At 36.7% G+C, this 23,022-nt stretch overlaps 1 protein-coding gene and 1 non-coding gene across 2 annotated transcripts in view; both read left to right on the top strand.

Moving 5' to 3' along the window:
• KCND2 (potassium voltage-gated channel subfamily D member 2) overlaps positions 1–23,022 on the top strand; it is a 515,909-nt gene that overhangs the window by 406,197 nt on the left and 86,690 nt on the right. The window lies entirely within an intron of this gene.
• LOC118143942 (U6 spliceosomal RNA) lies at positions 22,149–22,255 on the top strand. The gene has a single exon (XR_004728425.1). It is a non-coding gene; the product is annotated as a U6 spliceosomal RNA (small nuclear RNA).

The following is a 23,022-nucleotide window of genomic DNA, read 5'->3' as shown; positions in this document are numbered from 1 at the left end:
GCAAACTACTTCTCTGCCTTCCAAATGGACCAAAGTTCTACTATCCCAGATAGTGCAGTGTATCTTACGGAACATGGATCAGAGTAGGAACTGGAACTGAAGGGTGAAGAGACAGCGATTCTCCCCTGGATGTCTCCATGCACCTTGGTTTCAGCTGTCCATATTCCCCACAATTAAAAAAAAAAAGAAGAAGCAATGAAATGACACATTGTTAACTCATAATGCAGAGACTGTCGAGGGCACATATAACTAATTAGAAGCCCAACCTTCCTGTGTGGCCCCAGAAAAGGGACTTTGAGAACTGTAAAGACACATCTGAAAATGATCTTAATTGGATTACATTTGTGATAAAGGGAGGCAAACTGTCTTTATGGAGAATCTTGAGCTACCCTCTGAGGTTGGTGCTTGGGTGGCTCACCACTTCAAAACTTGTTCATCCCAACACTAATTTTAGTTCTTTCTGCTGGACAGGGGAAATTAGACATGGGTTAGATCTTAAGACAGGAAAAAACTGTGATATCAAGATGACATTAAAAAACTACTTTTAAATATCCCAGAACCTTTGTAATTTCCTTATTTTTATTATAATTTTTACTCATGTTCTTTCTTTTAGGGATTAGCAGAAAATCTTTTAGAATGTAGAGGATTGATTTTTGGTGACAGCAAGACCTGAAATGGCTAGAGGAGCTGACCCACTAAACAGTGGTGTGGTGTGGGGCGTGTGTGTGTGTGGAGTGTGTGTGTGTGTGTGTGTGTGTGTGGAGTGTGTGTGTGTGTGTGTGGAGTGTGTGTGTGTGGAGTGTGTGTGTGTGGAGTGTGTGTGTGTGTGTGGAGTGTGTGTGTGTGGAGTGTGTGTGTGTGTGGAGTGTGTGTGTGTGGAGTGTGTGTGTGTGTGGAGTGTGTGTGTGTGTGTGGAGTGTGTGTGTGTGGAGTGTGTGTGTGGAGTGTGTGTGTGTGTGGAGTGTGTGTGTGTGGAGTGTGTGTGTGTATGGAGTGTGTGTGTGTGGAGTGTGTGTGTGTGGAGTGTGTGTGTGTGGAGTGTGTGTGTGTGGAGTGTGTGTGTGGAGTGTGTGTGTGTGTGGAGTGTGTGTGTGTGGAGTGTGTGTGTGTAGTGTGTGTGTGGAGTGTGTGTGTGTAGTGTGTGTGTGTGGAGTGTGTGTGTGGAGTGTGTGTGTGGAGTGTGTGTGTGTGGAGTGTGTGTGTGTGTGGAGTGTGTGTGTGTGTGGAGTGTGTGTGTGTGTGGAGTGTGTGTGTGTGTGTGTGGAGTGTGTGTGTGTAGTGTGTGTGTGTGGAGTGCGTGTGTGTGTGGAGTGTGTGTGTGGAGTGTGTGTGGAGTGTGTGGAGTGTGTGTGTGTGTGTGGAGTGTGTGTGTGGAGTGTGTGTGTGTGGAGTGTGTGGAGTGTGTGTGTGTGTGGAGTGTGTGTGTGGAGTGTGTGTGTGTGTGGAGTGTGTGTGTGTGGAGTGTGTGTGTGTGGAGTGTGTGTGTGGAGTGTGTGTGTGTGTGGAGTGTGTGTGTGTGTGGAGTGTGTGTGTGTGGAGTGTGTGTGTGGAGTGTGTGTGTGTGGAGTGTGTGTGTCTGTGTGGAGTGTGTGTGTGGAGTGTGTGGAGTGTGTGTGTGGAGTGTGTGTGTGTGTGGAGTGTGTGTGTGTGGAGTGTGTGGAGTGTGTGTGTGTGGAGTGTGTGTGTGTGTGGAGTGTGTGTGTGTGGAGTGTGTGTGTGGAGTGTGTGTGTGGAGTGTGTGTGTGTGGTGTGTGTGTGTGTGGAGTGTGTGTGTGTGGAGTGTGTGTGTGTGTGGAGTGTGTGTGGAGTGTGTGTGTGTGGAGTGTGTGTGTGTGGAGTGTGTGTGTGTGGAGTGTGTGTGTGGAGTGTGTGTGTGTGGAGTGTGTGTGTGTGGAGTGTGTGTGTGTGGAGTGTGTGTGTGTGTGGAGTGTGTGTGTGTGTGGAGTGTGTGTGTGGAGTGTGTGTGTGTGTGGAGTGTGTGTGTGTGTGGAGTGTGTGTGTGTGTGTGGAGTGTGTGTGTGTGTGTGGAGTGTGTGTGTGTGTGGAGTGTGTGTGTGTGTGGAGTGTGTGTGTGGAGTGTGTGTGTGGAGTGTGTGTGTGTGGTGTGTGTGTGTGTGGAGTGTGTGTGTGTGGAGTGTGTGTGTGGAGTGTGTGTGTGTGGAGTGTGTGTGTGTGTGGAGTGTGTGTGTGTGTGTGGAGTGTGTGTGTGTGTGGAGTGTGTGTGTGTGTGTGTGTATGATGGGGTCTCACTCTGTCACTCAGGCTGGAAGGCAGTGGCATGATCTTGGCTCACTGCAACCTCTGCCTCTCAGGCTCACACACTCCTCTCACCTACAGCCTCCTGAGTAGCTGGGACCACAAACACACCACCATGCCCGGCTAAATTTTTTTTTTGTATTTTTCGTAGAGACAGAGTCTCCCTGCATTACCCAGGCTGGTCTCAAACTCCTGAGCTCAAGTGATCCACCCTTCTCTCCTTCCCAAAGTGCTGAAATTACAGGTGCAGGCCATTGCATTGGGCCCCTCTTTACAATTCTTCCTCGTGGAAAAGAACCCCCAGATACAGTGGAATAAAGGAAAGATATGAAACCAAATCTTAGCAACTCTGGGACTTAGATAAAGGGCCACTCAGTGATCTAGACTGGACCTGAGAGATGTCTTCATTAGTTCATCTGTTCCCTAAGAGGTAATGTCTTAACTTTGTTCCAAAGCATGTGTTTAGCATCTGAAAGTCTTAGGACCCTGCCTCTGCAACTAACTAGCTATGTGACCAGGAATATGCCAATTAGCTCATCTGTAACAAGAGAACAGTAATATTATTTACATCATAGGTTTATTGTAGGGATAAAAAGGAAATGTTGTTCAGCATCCATTTATTTGTAAAACAATTACATACCTACTGTGTGGCAAGTATTATGCCAAATACTGAGGATACACAAAATTTGAGTTCCTGATCTCAAGGTCTCAGTCCAGAGGGATTGCTGAGAGGCCAGTGGATAAATGCAATACACAGTGAGAAGGGGTACAGTGTAGACAGAGCATTATGAGAATATGGAAGAGAACGCCATTAACTTTGCTTGGGAAAAGTTAACAAACAGCAGGATTGTTTGCCCACTGGGAAAATTGAAGGCATGTTTTGTAGAGTTTTTGCTCTACTCAGCTTTAAATTGTGGTTTAAATGCATTCAGAACATGTCTGATTCTGTGTTCTCTCTTTAGTGTCTCTTGTATCATTAGTGCTCAATAAATGTTTATTCTTTGCAATGATGATAGTACTCCTTTCTATTGTTTGATTACTGGGAAAGCAGGGGTGGCTGAAATCTCACGTGCTTCTTCAGCCAGTTTGAATAGCAAGTTGCTCCTGATTGTTTCTTCCTAGAATAACTCCAAGAATGCAGAATATTTGATACTGTCAATGAGAAAATATGTTTTCTACAAAACGTCAAATAACATATCCATAGTCATATTTAATTAAGCAGGTATTTGACTGGAGAGACATAAAACAGTTTGCGAATATGAGGAGTAATAGATACTTGTATCCATTGCTACTAGCATGTTAATTGGTGCAATTTATATGAAAAGTACTTTGGAAATATTAATCACAATTAATTATTTGCAGAATCTTTGACTCAGCATTACTAATTCTAGGGATGTATTCTGTAGACATATTGCCCATTTGTGAAGTAATATATGTATGAGAATATTTACTGAAGTGATTATAATAGTAAAAGGTTAAAAATCACATAAATATTCAACAAGATGAGGGAACCAAGTCTCAAATTATTAGATACATTTTATGCATTGTATATGTAATATATGTTCAAATAATCACAATGGAGCAATATGCAATGGTTAAAAAGAGTAAGACAGCACAATATGTACTGATACAATGCCAAGCAAATCAGTAAAGTGCACAATTGTGTATGTAGTACATAATCAGTAGTGGACATAGATATAGATATTTAGATATAAATACAAACACAGCTATGGATATGGATATACACACATACATTCATATGGATCTTTTATATAAATAAGCTATCCCTGAAAGGATACACAAGAAATAATTACAATGGTACCAGAGAAGGAGGTGAAGTACAATGTTCACTTACTATACACATCCGTGTTCTTTTTGAACATGAAATTATGTGTATGTACTACCTACTCAAAAATTCCTTAAATGAATCTAGAAAATAAATACCTAAAATATGGACTATCATCCACAGTTATATTTATAATTGTCTTGGTGGAAAGGTATTTTGTAAATTCACAAGGGTTATACATGTTAATTCACTTTTATGTTTATTTTGGGAAAAGTTTAAATTTTTTCTAAAGGGAGAATACTTTTTAAATTCTTTAAATTACTCTTTCCCCCAGGAAGTAAATAAACTTCAATTACTTTACACCAAAAGAGGCAGCATCAGCTATAAAAAAAGGATGAATCCTATGTTTGATAGCATAAATGAGGCATAATAATCAAAGAAAAAATGTTTGAAAAGAAGAATGTTTGAGCTACAGGATCCTTGGGATGCCAGCAGTAATTTACATGCCATTACTTATTCAGGGTTGCATTCTTAATTACTCCTTGGTAAAAAAATAATTATTATACTGTAATGATTACTCCTTTCATCACAGAAGAGTAACAATGCTGATATAGGCAATCTTAAAGAAATAGAACTTTAGTTTGTTGACAAAGTTGTTTATATATAGTATTTTAAGGGAAATATATTAATAGCAAAAGCATATTTCTTAAAGAGCATTGAGCTTTCCAGCAAACGCTTGTGCTCAAGTATCTCTAGAAAAATGTACATAAACCAAGTCAATTTTAAACTCGATTCTAGGTTGTTCATGACCTACTCAGACATTTGTGAAAGCACCTTTAAAAAGCAGTGAAGTAAAACTACTTAACTGTACACTCAAAAATGTTTTAAAAGCGGAAGAAAAAACTACCTCTTTAGTATGAATAATTTATCTACATTCCAGTTTTAAAATCCTAAAAAAACTATCATTTTTCTACAATAATAATTAAGATTATCTACATCTATATTTCTAATCAATCTATTCAAATAGGCCAAAATTAAATTTAAAAAGCCATGCCTTGATTGCATAAACTCAAACTACAAGCCTTCCTAAGTTTTTATTTGTTTAAAATTATATTTAGTTTATTATTTTATAGAAGTATTGTAACCAAGTGGGGAAACTTTTAGTATTCTATCAACTCTTTATCTTCTTATGTATTGTCTATATTATGTATTTAATACTGAAAGACGTTTTATACTAGCACATATTCCTTTTCATGGCTGACCTGGCGTTCCTGGCCATTAGTTGTAATATACTTATAAATACGGGTTTTTTTTGACATCCTAAATTCAGGAGGTGGAACATACTGAAACACTTAAGGATATACTCTAAAGGCAAATGTGTGTTTGCGCTTTTTAGATTATGCACAGCACTGCTTTCATATATTACTGTGGACTGGACTTCACTCGTAGATATTTTACCAAATGAACCATGGAAGACTATTTCCTTTCTTAATTCATCACTGTAAAGCAAATGTCTAAATAGGAAATGGTAGAAACGGATCTTTCATTATATTTTTAAATACACAGAGCATACTGAGATTAAGTATTTAAGATTCATATCCAAGTGCATGTATAATGTGCTTTAATAAGGTCATGAATAATGAAGGAATTTTATACAAAGTAGAAAACCTGTGAAGTGTAGCACTCAAGTGATATTTATCTACGAGGTGTATCCACTTTATGGTTCTCTTTTCATAAATTTCATTTCCACTTGTGGAGTTGTGTCATACGCAGCCTAATTAATATGACTTATCCTGTGGCTAAGCAGGGATGTTTTTCACTTTTCCTTTATTCTTTCACCTTGTGCAAAATTATTATTCCCCTCAACACCTCATTTATCTCTCACATCCACCCTAGGGAGTCCCTCGTGCAGAACGACTAGGAGGTATATAAAGGGGAACAACAATCTGGCAGCCTCATCATAAAATGGGATATGTTAGCTATTTCTCTTTCCGAGGGACCTATCCAGCTGAGACTGTACGAGGCCTCTGGGCCACACATGCAAATACAGCAAACTCACATCCCAAGAAAACTTTTTCGGGAAAAAGACAGAGGAAAATAGCTTTGTAACAGAACTTGCTTAAAGGGGGGAAAAATAATTCTGTTTTGGCAGAGTTATTCATGTGGAAGAAATAAACAGCTACAGCCATGTGTCAAGAAGAGACATTGTTACCGAACTACATATGCATAGAAATGGAATTAAGTTCCTTGCATTCTGACTATTAATTCTGGGATGATTGTTCATTTCCAATAAATAAACACTATTTTTAAAAATTTGGTCAAAAAGAGCAAAGAATATTTTGAACCCGTGTCATGAAAAATAAACCTGATGACTTACTCATAAGAGATGTGAAAACAGGCATATATATATATATTCCCTGCCAATATAATATTTTCTCTGCCATTATGATATTGACCCTCATTTGGGTCTATAGCTGGCTCTTGGTAGGTAGAAAAGTTTACCCTTAGGCCTCTGTCATAACAGTGTCTAGTTCTGCACAAAAGATCGAACTATTTGTGTACATGCTAGTGTGGAGTAACCTTATTCCTAGGGCCTTCAAAAATAGCAAGTTGAGGCCAGGCAAGATGGCTAATGTCTGTAATCCCAGCACTTTGGTAGGTCATGGCAAGAGGATCACTTGAGTTCAGGAGTTCAAGACCAACCTGAGCAACATAGCAAGATACCCACCTCTACCAAAAAAGAAAAAGTTAAAATTTAGGGGGGCATGGTGGTGTGTACCTGTAGTCCTAGTTACTCCACAGGCTGAGAAGTGAGAATCACTTGAGCTCAGGAGGTCAAAGTTGCAGTGAGCTGCCGTCATATCACTGCACTCCAACCTGGAGAGCAGAGTGAGGCTCAGTCGCAAAGAAGAAGAAGAAAGAGAAGGAGAAGGAGAAGAGAAGGAGGAGGAGGAGGAGGAGGAGAGGGAAGGGGGAAGAGGAGGGAAAGGGGAAGGGGAAGAAGAAGATGGAGAAGAAAGAAGAAAGAAGAAGAAGAAGGAGGAGGAGGAGGAGGAGGAGGAGGAGGAGGAGGAGGAGGAGGAGGAGGAGAAGAAGAAAACTCATTCTAAAGGATGTTGCTAGTATTCACATATAAACTTATTAAGAGAAATTAACTGGCCTGCATGCTAGTTAACCTAATAATTAATCCACATTTCCACCAAATTTGATTAATACATCTAATCAACCTCACATGAAGAAAATTGCATATGGGTTCCTGATATTTCAGGAAAGAGGTATTTTTTTTCCAGAAAGGAAGTTTACCAGTAGTGATAGTTTTAAGCTCCAAGTGAGCAAGAAATGGAGTCTGCTCTGTTCATGCCATATCTTCAACATCTAGAAAAATCTCTGTCTTTGTACTCCTTCATGGATTACATGCAATCCACCATGCAGAATAAGCCCCAAAACATGAAAACAGATTAGCTATTTCATTGTTTTAATCAAATAAACTTAAACTTAATTTGGCAAATGTTTATGATATACATGTCTACTAAGTGACATGGGGTTTAGGCATAAATGGTAAGCAGCTCATATATGTGATTGAAATGAGCATGTTTTTTTTCAGTTTTGGAAAAATTTATTATATTACATATTTGATGATGTTTCCTCTCCCCTTACAATCTCATATATATATTTTTTTAATTGAGTTTTAGGTTTCGGGCTCATGTGAAGAACAAAAGAACCAAACTTGTTTGTTTTTAATATTAGTCTCCCTTCATTAGACCAGTTTTCTGAGCTTTATTTTCTACCATTATTCTTTTCTATAATACTATGTAAAAATGAAATCATCATCCACATCAGCAGGACCATCCTGAATATCAACACGCAAACCTTAAAAAAAAGGGTCCCAGTTATTTACTTCCAAACAGCTAGTTATCACTTAACATATACCCAGCCCCAACATGCCAAGGACTGATACTCATTCTCTTAATCATGATTATAATCATCTTACTGCCTTACATCAAAATAGTATTTTACAAGTCATACAATACATTAACTGAAGATGCGCGTCTTTCACACACCCACATTAATTCAACAGTTATGACGCATATGGTAGGCATTGTGGGATTGGTCTACACCGGCAGGACTGTGTTGAGTTCTGAGAAAATACAAAGAAAAAAGATGAACAAAAATTCCTTCAAACTTAAACACCTAGGAAGGATAAAATATATAAACGAATTTGAAACTTACTAACTTTATATATAACAGTTCTTGATATATGACTAACTGAATAATAATTTTGGGGGGATTGGGGAGCTAGAAAACAAGACTGTACTGGATACCTAAAATTCAAGGGTCAAGAGTCTTAATGGAGAAGCAGCAAATATACCACCAATTGAGGGAAAAGGAGAAAGAGAGATCATCCAAACTCAAGAGACTTCATAGTCTGCCTCTGGTTCTGCCATGTCTTCATTTGTGCAGTTATATAGATGGCATGTCTTTGGATTCTACCTCCAAGATGAATGGATCCCAGCTATCATCCCACAACAGGGCTGAGAAGGAAGAGCTCCCTCTTCCAAACCCTATGTTAACTTTTACTATGAGTCAAAATTCCGCTTCAGATAACACAACCATGTGGTTTCTTTGACTAGAGTCCTTAATCTAACAAACAGCAATATCAAAGGCAACATCTGGAAGGAAATATTTGTGTGTGGAATTATGTGTCGTATTTAAATTCTGTATATACAATAGTAGAAGATTACCGGCAAATGCATGGTTGCCTCATACATTTACATTGCAATTGTGTAAGTTGTCTTTTATTAAGATGTTGTAGTGTTCATTTCATACCATGAGTAGAAAATAGTAAGTAAATCTGCAATTGTCCTCTTATGCCAATCCAATGAGTCATTTATAGTTAAACGTAAAACTACAGTGACCCCCAGGTATATGTGGAAGATTGGTTCCAGGAACCCCGCATATAACAAAAGCTTCACATACTGAAGTCCTGAGGTTGGCCTTGTAGAACCCCACAGAACCTGCCTGTAAGAAAACTAGGGTTTTACCTCCCACAAATACATTTTTTTTTCAATTATTGTGTTTCACTGAAAAAAAATAGACATAGAAGCAGACCCATGTAGTTCAGACCTTTGTTGTTCAAGAGTCAAATGTAATTAAGGAAAATAGAGCAAGGAAGAGTACTTTTAGATTTTCTGGTTGCTGCAGAGACTAGTAATAATACTCATCACTTCCAACGACACGCAGATTCTGCAGGTTCAGTGTGGGTGCTACGTTATGGGTGGGCATGGTTAATACATTTGTTACAAGAAATTAATAAGTTGTTATAATTTCCCTCTTCTGCAACATATGGGCATGGCTTACTGCTACTTTCAAATATATTATCCAAATTCTACTGTTATCTTAAACTTGGTAACTGATGTCAACTGAAAGCAACTTTTGACTCCTATCATTAGTTCTGAAGCCTTTCTTTCAATTAAAAGCAGTTACCAGTGTACATCTAGTCTTATGACTAAAATGCATACATTCTTTCTTTTTAATTTTCAAAAGAGAAACAATTATTATATAAAGAAAGCTTCCTAATCAAGAAAAATATCTTTAACTAAAATAAAAGTGAATGTGGAAAGGAATCTTCAATTAAGAATGGATCATTTATTTTTTCTATATATTATTACATCCTATTTCTTTCCAGTTTGTTGGATTTCAATAGAAATAACTTTTATGTTAAGCTTGTTTAGCCTTAGTTTGCTGTAAAAACATAAACTATGCCATTATTATTGATGAGGATAGGGCAGCCAGGATGGTCTTGAAAACCCATTATATTTAAATGTGCAAATGCATATTATTATATGAATTAAGGCTTGCTTATGTAAAAAAGTCCCAATGATATTAGTATAAAGTCGTTAATGATTTTTAGGAAGACTATCTTGTATTATAGCATGCTCTGTAGTTTCAATCAAGGAATACAATGCTCTTGGCCTCAGTTAATGGTTTATTTGTAAGAAATATATTTCTATTAAATAGCTTCTCTGTATCCCAGCATTTAAAAAGAAACCATCCAATAGGTTTTTTTTTTTCTAAAAATTGAGATGGATAAGTAAAAGAGTGTTAAATATTATTTGCTTTAAGTCCTATCTTAAATGAGGAAATTTCTCAACTGATGTGTAGATAAGGCTTTTATTTGTTTATTTTGATTTTTGATTTTTATATATTTAGGGGAACAAGTGCAGATTTCATTCATGCATGTATTGTGTCGTGGTGAAGTCTTGGTCTTTAGAGTACCCATCACCAGAATAGTGAAAATCTTACACAATAGGCTTGACATCTCAAGCTAAGTAATGATGTGGAGTACAGGAGAGGAACAGAGAGTTGACTCTCCTAATCACCCAAGTAGAGAATCTGTATTGTTCCTGGAAGCTAAGATCAAAACCTCTATTTTTCTAACACTTTATAGTTGAGAAGGAGTTGAACTGTTATTTTTTAAAATAATAAAATAATCTAAGGCATTGTTAGTAATGATACTCATGGTCATAGGCTCCTGAAGCTTAGAGGATAAACTCACCTCAGTAAAAGAAAAAAGGAGGCCAAGCATGGTGGCTCACACCTGTAATCCCAGCACTTTGGGAAGCCAAGGCAGGTGTATCACCTGAGGTCAGGAGTTCAAGACCAGGCAGGTCAACATGGTGAATGGAAACCCCGTCTCTACTAAAAATGCAAAAATTAGCCAGGCATGGTGACAGGTGCCTGTAGTTCCAGCTACTCAGGAGGTTGAGGCAGGAGAATCACTTGAACCTGGGAGCAGAGGCTGCAGTGAGCCAAGATTATGCTACCCCACTCCAGCCCAGGCAACACAGCTAGACTACATCTCAAAAAATAATAATAATAAAGAGAAGAAAGGAGAGCAGGAGATCTGTGAGATATACTCAGGTTTTCAGTGAATGGCACTACACACATTTCTGAGAAAATTAAATAATATGATGAAGACTCTCTTAAGAACAACCTATTCTGTGAGGGGACTTTAAGCTTTTGCCCATTGTTAGGCTACTGCCTGGAGTGTCAAAGGATGGCAAAACATGCTATGGCCAAAATATGTCATTTTGACATTAGGATAACATTGAGTTACAGGTATTTTTAAACAAAAACAAAGCACAAAAAGGGCTCCATGAGTATCCCCTTTTTCTTCCTGAAAGCAGGACATGAAACTAGAGGATGTCCTCCCCATACCAGAAGGAAACAGTTTTTTTTCCATAATTGCCTTTCTGTTTTCAACCTATTATAAAAGTATTTAGTATTTGCGAGTTCTTTGGGTCTTCACTTCCTTATGAGGGTGCCCATGTCACACAAAACTTATATTAAATCAATGTGTGTGTTTTTCACCTGTTAATCTGTCTTTGGTCTGTTTAATTTTTAGCCCCAGTTGAAAAACCCCAACAGAATAGAGGTAAAATTTTTCTGCCCCTACAGTGTTCATCCTTGTCTACACAGTGTTTGCCAAATATGGCATATATTTTTACTAAAATGTAATTGCATAAGTATTATAATCCTCTCCTAAATGCCACCAAGCATTTAGAATAGTATTGTTTGTAATCAGGTAAAAAAAAAAAATCTCATTATAAGAATTATCAACTTTATTATCAGAAAGTTCTGCATAACTAAGCCACATCTATATCCCAGCATTTCTCTCAAATGAACAAGGCTTCAATAACAAGATTGCATTCAATTTTGCTGACACAGTTCTACACAATGGCTCTCTCTATTGTGTGTCTCTGCAATAGCCATGGTTTACAAAGAAAATAAAATGTATGTGTTATTTGTGATGTGTGAGGGGAAACACACTTAAGTAGCATTTTAAATAAAATATTCTTTATTTCTTTATTTTTGGTTCCTAAATAAAAATAAAATTATTCTTCAAATTTTCTTTGCATTTTTTCCTTCACATAACTCAACGACATGCATAAAATGTGGCTTAGGCACCAAATCAACTACACCAAAATCACCGAAGGAAAAGATTTACCTAATCCTGATTTCTGTAACCTACTCATTTTCTTCCATAGATCCCAATGCTTTTTAACTCACTAAATGACTGCCAGCACATTGGTTGATTCATCTGAATGCTTTCAAGCTAGGAAAAAGTTTCAGCAGAAGTTTTAAGGGTCACTAAGCAGGAATATAACTAGAACTATTTATTGATCCTCAGCTGTTCTGCCCAGGTCTCCAAATTCTCTGGGCCTGACCTCAATTGTGACACAACAGGCCCTTCTAGACAAACATCTATATATAGTATGATTTGAAAGGGTAAATTTGTACCATGTAGTGGTACATGGTAGGTTGAATGTAATTCAATTTCTTCCTCTTACACGTTCTTGAGGCATTTTCTTAGTACTCATCTTATTACATATCTTACTGCCAGAATTCATTCAACTGATTAGATTAACAACAACAACAAAAAAGAGGTTACAGATGAGATTAGTTTATGAGGAGTTGAGCAATCAGCAATAAAAAGACCAAATAAACAAAAATGCAGGGATTTTTTTCATAAACTGATATTTATGCCACCCACCAGCTTTAGTTTTTTAAAATAGTAAGATAATTAAAAAGATGACAACTCATGACAGTCTTCCAATATTATGATGGGTTGCCAAACTATGATAAATAGAACCTTAAATTTTCAATTTTTTAACTTTCGTTTTTTAAATTTACTGAATTATTTAATTATAGGCTAGATATAACAATAAAAATACAAGGTATAAGGAAAAATAATAATAATTTACCTCCACCATTCTACTCTTGCTTCATCTCCCTGAGATAACCAATACCAACTATCTATATTTATAGTTCCCACTTTTTCTCTATGCTCACAAAAATGTGCTTACATACATATGATTACATGATTACTTTTCTGTAATATGACAAGTGTTTGTTGCTTGATACTATGTCATGGATACAATTCCACGTTATTCTGTCTACAAGAGAGGTTGTAATGAAAACACACACTACAATATTTACCAATGTTCAGGGGCAGCTTCTTTCCTACCTTTCAAGAAACATCAGTTAGTTTCCTCACCATTATCATATGCCACAATTAATATTCTAGGCACATTACAGTACTTGTGTGCAGTGATTCAATTATAGTTCCAGGGTATGTGCACAGGAGAACAGAAGTCTAAGCATGTCAGTTAATTTCTCTATGACCTTTAATGATCTAATGTGGTGGCCTTCCTTTCAATATCAAATCTCTTTTCCCAAACTGATATTTTCAAGAAGGCATACACACGTTTATGTTTACACCCTCATGCACATGCACACACACAGACACACGTGCGCGCGCACACACACACACACACACACACACACACACACAGTTTGATGCCTAGGTGGTTAATCATAGGCATTTTCTTCTGTTTCTGTGTTTTAGTTTTGTTGGTTGATTGGTTTTTTAGCCTTCTTACATGAATGTCTTTGGCTTTAGAAACAACTACTTTTGCTTATTTTCGCACACTGCTTATTTATTTTTCTGCTTTGGCCAAACTACTTTATAAACCAACCATCAGCAGCTTTGAATATAGTTATTAGTATGCATAAAATTATACATGTGCCTTAAATCTTCACCAAACTCATCCAATATTCTATCTTGCTATTTTGAATGTATTAGACTGCTATACTCATGGTAGAATTCATATACTAACTTATTTGATAGTAGAGAAAAAATGAAGGGAGGAAGGGGGAAAAGAAGAAAGGTAGGAAAAAAGAATGGCAGAAAGAAAGATATAAACAACAAGAAATACATATTTAGCATCAGCATTTAAAATATAATAATTATCTAATTAGCAGAGGCCACAGATAGAGGTACCAATATTTTGAGATAGTTTCATGTTCTAGGTTGTCAAGCACAAGTAACATTATAAGGACATGTGTCAACAACAGTTATGTTGGTGAGAAAACAGAATGTACAAACCCTTGATTTTCTTCCAGTCCCTAAAGCTTTGATTCCATGTTTCATCTACGGCTTTCCAGATGCCTTGGCTGTCACATTTGTGATTCAGTAATTATTCTAAGCAGAAAAATCTGTAGGCAAGATGTGTGGAGATAGGTAAACTTCACTATAATGCTTAAACCACATCGTAGAAAAATATTTATCAACCTAAAATCTTAGAGTCCCAGATCTGATCCAGAGAAAAATAAAATATACAACTATCTTCAAGATACAAAATATTCTATTTAATTGTAATTTGTCCTGGCTTACTGCTTTTCATTTTATAAGATCCATGATGTTGTGGTTTACTTAACCAGATTTCAAAACCCAGGGACCCAAAATGCTGATAATTGTTCCAGAAAAGTTGAGTTTTGTGGATGGCAGTGGCACTCTGGTTTATAAACCTAGTGACTTTTTGCTGCTTATGTTATCGTGCAAACAAGTAGATATTTAAGGGATGTTGAAGTGGAAGTAAATAACTGCTGAGTATCATCATCATAAAACCATTGAATAATTGCTGAAATAATCTGATTTTGTTTAAGAGTTGGGTGATTGATGAGTTGCCTATTATTTATGTCTTTTTATATGGGTCTACATTTTAAAATACACCAGACATTTAAGTTGAATGTGACATATTTACCTCTCTCCTAGGTAAATCTTCACCAAACCGATCCAAAATTGTATCTTGTTATTTTGAATGTATTACACTGCTAACAGCTAAGCTTAATTTATTGTACATATAAATTTACTTGATATATCAAGGTACTTTTCAGTATCTTAAATTAATTCTTCATTAACTAGTTTTATTTTACTGAGTTGAATACCTGTATAGCACAAAAACAGATTCAAGTCATTTATTTTCTTCCAAGTAATGTCAACAGCTTTCATTCCTTCCGGGTGGGAAGGCAGGGTGTTGTGTCTGCCTGTGGACTAGTAGCAATAAAATCAACATAAAATTAGTTAAAGAGGAAGAAGGGGAATTAGGAGCCTTTCTGTGCTGCTTTTACTAATCTAAAAGAAATTGTTAAAGTCATTTACTTTACATTCTGTTTACGATAATTGACTCACACAACCCATCTCTTTTTCCTCAAATAATCTTGCAATGATCAAAGTAGATTGGATCTTTCTGTGGTTGTATCTGTTTACTACAAGCACAATTATTCAAGTAACAAACAGAGAAGTAACTCGTAAACATGCATACCCAAACAGGTATAAATCTGCAGATGCTCCATTAGTAATTAAAGATAATATTTCAAATATGGTTCACTGTTTTGCAAATAGCAATGTATTACATATTAACTTTTTGATTAGACAAAATTTCAAATCAATCAGAAAATACTACTGGAGGGGAGGGCAGAATTATTAAGAAAACTATTACTGAATGTGAGTATTTCAAAAAATTTAAAGGACTTTATTTTAAAAGATCAAGTAGATTTGGCAAGTATTTACATGTGAGTGTATCATGCCCGTCCAGCACTATATCATAAAATATTTTACATCATAAATCAATCTGGTAAACTGTTTGCCATGATACAAAGTATCCCCTTTTGGGCAGGAAGAAGAAGGGGAGACATTTGAGATCTAAAGAACATCGTGATCTATCCTACTGAAAAGCAGGAATAAAGAGAAAGACCACAATCAGCAAGGGGAAATACCAAATCCTCACCACACAGGAAAGAGAAAAGTAATTGGCTGGTTTTGAAAACCTACATGTCAGTGACCCAGTTTCTTTCTAAAAATAAGGTAAAATATGCCATTGTTTTACTTAAAGAATCAATAATCTAGTAGGAAAATAATATAGTTTTTATAAAATAGAGCCACAGAATGTAAACAATAGTTTAGGCCGCCCTTGAGAACTGCCCATCAGGCTTTTTTTACCTTCTCTTTACTCAGTGAGAACTCAGCATAGGTATAAATGAGAATGTTGTGATTTCTTTTTTCCTGGGCCACAGTGTGAGACATGCATAAGCTTTTGCAAGAGCGTGCCTCATGCCTGCCCTCTGGACTCAACCCTAAGTTTGCTAGGCTAAATTAGCACAGTTAGTCTGACATCTAATCACTAGGCCCCTCCACTGAAACCACAGCCTCCATCAAAGAATAATGTTTCAGTTTGCCTCTTTTTACTTGCCACCCTTACATGTTCTCTGAGAATGCAAGGGAAAACAAACCAACAAAAATAAAAAATAAAACACACACCTCTATAGTTAGGAAATTAGAACTAAAGAAATTTTAGAAACAAATGTATTCGATAGACCTCAATTCTCAAATTTATTCTTTTTATCTACACAGAATCATAGAACAATTGTAGAAAGGGTAAGAGGAGAGGGAAAGACAGAAGGAGATAAACAGAAAAAAGACTCTAAGTCATGCAAAAGACTTCATAAGGAGGAAGTACATCACAAACTGAACTCTGATCAACAATCACTTCTTGAATGGAGAGTAGCAGATTTATTTGAAGTCTAGCCTCTTTTTCCCGTGGTGACATAAGACTCTTATTATAGCAAAATATTTTATTTCTTATTTTAAATGTGATAAGAAAAACACAGAATGGCTACCAGTTAGAGTGATGTGGTCCATTTACCAAGATTCTTAACTTTGGGAGACATTTCAGATTCTAATAAAAACTGTGTACCTCCCCAGAAAGCCATGCACATACTTACATAGTCTTCTATATACAGCTTCATAGTGGTTTCAAAATCCTTGTAGCCATGAGTGAATCAAGGTTTGGGGTATCATGTTGTCCTTATCTTATCTTCATCTCCAATAATTACAGTAATTAAAAAAATATGAACCCCATACTGTGTGTATATAAAATCTAAGGAGTGGCATCTGACTGAATCAGATCAATGCAGGTATGTTATAAGAATGTAGGAAACACCATCTTGAGTGAGATAAATGAGACCCCATTTCCATATTCCATTTCTAAGAGTGGTATTAAGAAATACTGGCAAGCAAGAGACATACCCTCATGGTTTTCTTTTTATGTAAGCGGCATTAGAGTTCTTCACCCAACTATGTCTAACCTTCTCATAGTAATCTAATTTTTTTCTCTTCTCAGTAGACAAGAATATGCCAAAACTTGTCTCTTTATTTAGCTTCAGAAGGAGAGTAAAAATAAAAAAAGAACAAAGAGATGACTGTGACAGACATGTCACTCTACTTTGATCTCAGCTTTTTTCCCTCACAAGAAACAAATATTCTTCTCAGGTGTGAGAAGGTAAAAACAACATGTAATACCAAAGTAAACTCATTGTATTCTGACAGCCTCAGCCAGAGACCAGAAAAAAGAATACATTTAAATATCTCATTAAGTTTGTTATTATACCTGAGTAACTCAGAGAAATCATGCACACATTAAAATGTATGCATCTCATAACTCCAAAATAAAATCAAAATTCACAGAAGCACTCTCAAATAATGGCTTACTAGAGAAAAAAAATGTGTTCGGAAAAAAATTTTTAAATGGGGCAAGGGTGTGCATTTAACCAGTGTGCCTATATTGTCAAAATGAATGGATTTTCTTCCTTGAAAAATTTCACACGTCGATGGTAACATAAAGTTCAGTAATTATATTCTATCTCCTATCTTTCTAACACCCTGTGATGTAGTAATTCCTCTGTGTCAAGATGTAAAGCAGCTGGGAATTGAACAAAATTAAAACACTTTTCACATAAGTCGTGAGCTGAGAATATCTCTTTTGCCCAAATGAAAGCATCAAGGAAAAACGAGTGAAAGGGTTCTCTGAGAAAGGAAAGTCTTTTTAACAACAGGCCTTTGAAATAATTATCCCTGCATTAAAAATGCCAGAAAACAAAATTCTAATACATCCTAATTGTTCTTTAAAACTTTTTTTGATTTTTCAAAATGTTTCTTAACATATAACATCAAGGTGGTTGGTTGAATAGTAAAATTACATTGCGTCGGTTTCAGGATATTAGTTCAGGTCTAATACAATTTTAATAGAAATATGTTTAATGACTTTAACTTACTGCCGAATGAATAGTACTCTGCAGGATTTGATAGTATATGACTCGAGAAAAGATTATTAAGAAGAAATATAAGGCACTTTTATAAAAGATATTTGCAGGAAACCATTAGATGACACAGAAAATCAATAATGCCCTAGTGCCGATTTCAGCAACATTACAATTACAGTGCTCGTTGGTATTTATGATGACAGAGCTACCAAATCATTTCATTTTTATCTTTCACTACACTGGCATTTTTCTTTGTTATCCAGGACCAGTTGCAAAATGTGATCTTTTCCTTTAAACAATGTTTTACAGGTGATCCTGTTTCTAAACAGCTCTTCTCAAGGAAGAACTTTAACAGTCTGTTCTTTATACTTTCAGTGTATAAATGGATTCGTAAAGCTCCTTCCTTTTAGGGAAGGCATAATAATTGTAAAATGTTAAGACATTCAGAATGGATCTTAGTAGAACGAAGTAAATAGGACTAATAAACAGAGTTGCTCAGCTTACATTTTTCTAAGAGGAAAAAAAAATGATAACAGTCTAGCCTAATTATCTCACGTTGAAAACTGAAGTCCAAGCAGTAATGAATTGTTCAAGAGTAAAATTCTGTACAGAGTACAAATAAATATCTTGATTTTTCTTTCATGTCCTTCTCCAAGTTCACCCAAATTATCACGCAAACAGGAGTATAGAGCTTAAACTTATTTGGCTTTTGAAGTAAACCTATGAATTTTTAACGGGCTAGACTATTATAAACAATGAAATTTTGATAAATTGGTAGACTCAGAAGAAAAAATAATGAATGGTGAAATATTATTTCTACCATTTTTTGACTTGGTGTCCTGGATATTAATAAAAATATAACAAAGCTATTTAACTACACATCCCAGCTAGCAGGCTTCTCCACAGGTAAGGAGACACAAAAAGATAACCCACTAGAAAGCTGTCTACAATTGCTGTCTCCAACTTTAAAAGGACAAAAAAAGTCTAATGATTTCCCAGACCCTGAGCTTCTCAAGTTATAGAATATAAAAATAGTAACTGCCTGAGGCAATGTCATCTCACTGGTGGCTTCCATGAATTGTGAAGTCTGTGCCAGTGATAACAGGCTGGGAGAAAACTTTCAGATCTTAACCTGTGCTAAGACTCTTATGAGTCATGCTTTTTTCCATAGCAACCAATCTGATACATTTTTAAACATTAAATTCTCATGCAGTAACACATGTAATAGCAAGAACAGTAATAATAAAAGCTAGAGGGAGGGTACACTTTCACTCCTAATGGAATGTGTTTCAAAACACAAGTCTACTGCCTATAAAGATAAAGATATGTCAATCATATATAAATCTTTCTGCAGGACCATAGTCTTCTTGAACTCAGAGGGGCTGAGGGATAAAAGATTACATATTGGGAACAGTGTATACCCCTCAGGGATAAGGGGTCCACTAAAATTTCACAAATCACCAGTAAAGAACTTTTCAATGTAACAAAAAAAAAAAATCACCTGTACACCAAAAACCCTAAAAAGTAGTAAAATAAAAAGTCATTGGTAATACTGCATTTGGGTTTACACATTTTTTCAACTTATTCTTCCATCCAGACTAGTGTATCATTTTTCAGAATCATATAGAATTTCCCCAACTTCATTTTCTAGGTCAATCTGAGAGCCAAATGAAAACATGTGAAATATGTGCTAATCCTTACCATGTGTATTTTCTGCTAGTTGATGTTTATTATTTTTATTTTCAATTATCATTCCTCAGAGAGTGTTAAATAAGATACTGGAAACCTCCCAAAGATGGAGAAGGGTGAGTTTCAGCCTGTTATAAGCCCATGGGTTTGTTGCTAACTAGACCCCCAGCCCTGCTGCTGTCCAAGCCACCACCAGCCTCCCAAGAGTCTGATTTATCACTCTGAGTGAAATCAGAAATTCACTGTGAAACCATGCCCTACCTCCCTCCAGCTTCCTGGGATCTGACTTTCAAAAAGGGATGAATATAAACATTGGTGTTACTTCCTCTGGAAAGATCGCCAGTCCTTGATCTAAGCTAGAATTATGTATTTGTTTACATTTAATAGCTGTCTTCCAGCTATGTAAAGATTTCCAACTTTCTTGTATGTTTGTGTATGTAAATATATTCATTTTTAAAAGATTAGTGTTCTTTTGAATTTGTTTACCAAGTATGCTAGCCATAAAATTCTCCACAAAAGCCATAGATCAGTGGTCCCCAACCTTTTTGTCACCAGGGCCCAGTTTTGTGGAAGACAACTTTTCCACTAGTTAGATTTTGATTAGGAGCGTACCACCTAGATCCCTCGCATATGCAGTTCACAATAGGGTTTGCATCTTATGAGAATCTAATGCTGCTGCTGATTGGATAATCTGATTTGACAGAGGTGGAGCTCAGGCACTAATGCTCATATGCCTGCTGCTCACCTCCTGCTATGTAGCCTGGTTCCTAACAGGCCACAGACTGATACCAATCTATGGCCCAGGAACTGGGGACCCTTGCCATAAATAATCTATCTGAGATCTGGATACAGGAGCCACTCACTAAATATTTGTCACATTAAATAAGCATGGCAACTGACCACACAACAGCAACCAACTCACTTCCTAGGCAACCAGGCCATTCAATTATGGATGGTCTCCAGCCTCCTCTTCTCACCGCTCTCAGAACATAGGAGACTCCTCTCTATACCAGATCATACCAACATTCTACAGCATTTTAACATCCATATCTGTGACGCATTCACCACTTAAAACTAGTTGCCATCTTTTATTCCAATGACCATTTATTCAACTTCTCTGTAGACATTAGCTGATATCACCTCAACTTGGGACTTATTATCACTTGAAAATATAGCCTTCCCTTAAATTCCCACATATCAATTTCTGATCAAAACCATCTTTCCCTCCAGTTATCTCACTCCCCTCCTGCCTTGACATCATTACTTCCTCCAGGGCCCTGACTCAAAGTTTACTACAAAATTTTCACTTCTTTCACGGCTTCATTTTACTTCTATACAGCTCATATCTAATGTGGCACCCTTTCAACCACTGCTTTGCCAGTTTTTTTCTGCCCCTTGGATCTATTTCACCAATTATAACCCTTAAACCTGCATCATTCTACATGTGCCTTCTTTACTCAGTTCCACTGAAAGTGGGTAGAAGAAACAATCACACAGCAATATCTCATGATTTAGTTGATTCTTTCTCATGCCTCAAAACATGCTTGCTAAAAGCTCCTCAGCTTATTCTCACCCCTTTTTAGGAAATTTATCTTCGTCTAAGCCTCTCATGATCTTCCTATCTTCAAAGAGCAGTCTTTATTCTCTTCAAAGCTTATCCTCATCTGTTCTTTTATTCTCATCTCCTTCTGCTTCCTCGGGACCTTCCGTAATGGATTATCTCCTAGCTCTACAGTATGTTAAACCCACCTCTGCTCAGTGATCCTTTCACTATGATGTAGACATATGCTCATTTTAGAAAGTCTTTTAGTCCTGTTACTCCTTCCTTTTCTTCGTGACATAGAAAAAAGTCATAAAGGGAAAGTTCACTCTCATATAAAGGAAAATTTTTCACTTCCTGTAATTCATTCACTCAAACTCTAAATTCTATTCCAAAAACCACTCTCACTACAATTGTCAATATACTCTTTGATGTTGGATCCAACGGATACATTTCAGACATGTTGGTGATATTTTCAGAGTAATGAAAGCTACTGACCCCTCCTACCTGTTAAAACGTCTGTGTTGGCTTTTATAACACAATTCTCTCCTAAGTAACCTGCTGCTCTGGCCCCTCTGAAGTCGATAGCTCTGTTAACTCCTTTCTCTGCATCTACAATACCATTTCATTGGTTTCTTCTCAGCCAAAATTCCCCCTAGTTTTCACATTCGCTTTGGGTATACCATCCATTGCTGTTTTGCTTTTAAATTACAAACTATAGTCTATGAGCCAGATCTATTAGCAGATCAGATCTGTGATAGGCTAACTTGTATCTCCCTAAAAATTCATATGTTGAAACCCTAACCCCCAGTATTTTAGAATGACTGTATTTGGAGATAGGGACTTTAAAGAGGTGATTAATAAGTTAAAATGAGACTACGAGGGAGGAGCCTCATCCCATTTGACTGGTGTCCTTATACAAAAAGGAAACGTGTGCCCTCTTTGGCAGCACATATGCCAAAATAGGAAGGATACATAAAAGATTAGCACAGCCCCTGTGCCAGGAAGACATGCAAATCTGTGAAGTGTCTCATGTTAAAAGAGAGAGAGAAGTTTGAAACTACTTGAAATCTGAACACAGAGAGACAACAGGGGTGTGTATGTGTGTGTGTGTGTGTGTGTGTGTGTGTGTGTGTGCACGCGTGCGCACAGAGGAAAACCATGTGAGAATACAGTGAGAAGGCAGCCATCTGCAAGCCAAGGAGAGAACCTCTGAAGAAACCAAACTTGCCTACACCTTGATCTTGGATTCATCTCCAGATTTTTGAGAAATCAATTACTGTTGTCTAAACCATCCAGTCTGTGGTATTTTGTTATGGCAGCACCAGTAAACTAACATGAGATCCTTCTCTTTAGCTCCAGATCCCTCAATGCAGAAGCATTCTAGTTAACACAAACTGAATGTTTTATAACTTCCTAAATCCTTGTTCACAATTATATTCATTTTACTTCCCACAAAATCTGCTTCTCTTTTTTTATTCCTATGCTGATAGTAGGCATACAGCTAACCAGTTTTCCACACCAGAAATCTAGGAGTTTTCACCAGCACATCCAGTTTCTTATTTGTTTACCAAGTCATGTTCATGCTGCAAATCTAAAATCTGTCCTCCTTCTCCATATCATTATTTCGCACTTAAATGTTTTATCAACCTCCTTGCTGGTTTCTCATCTTACTTCAGCCAGAATAAGCTTACCAAAATGCAAATCTCATTATGTCATTCCTTTGCTATAAATTTTTCAGTGGTTTTTCACAGCCTACGAAATAAATCCTAAGTCTTCATTATGGCATAAAATGTCCTCTATGACC

Source organism: Callithrix jacchus, chromosome 11, assembly GCF_049354715.1.
Source record: "Callithrix jacchus isolate 240 chromosome 11, calJac240_pri, whole genome shotgun sequence".
NCBI lineage: Eukaryota > Metazoa > Chordata > Mammalia > Primates > Cebidae > Callithrix > Callithrix jacchus.
This window is presented reverse-complemented; position numbering and strand designations above follow the sequence as displayed.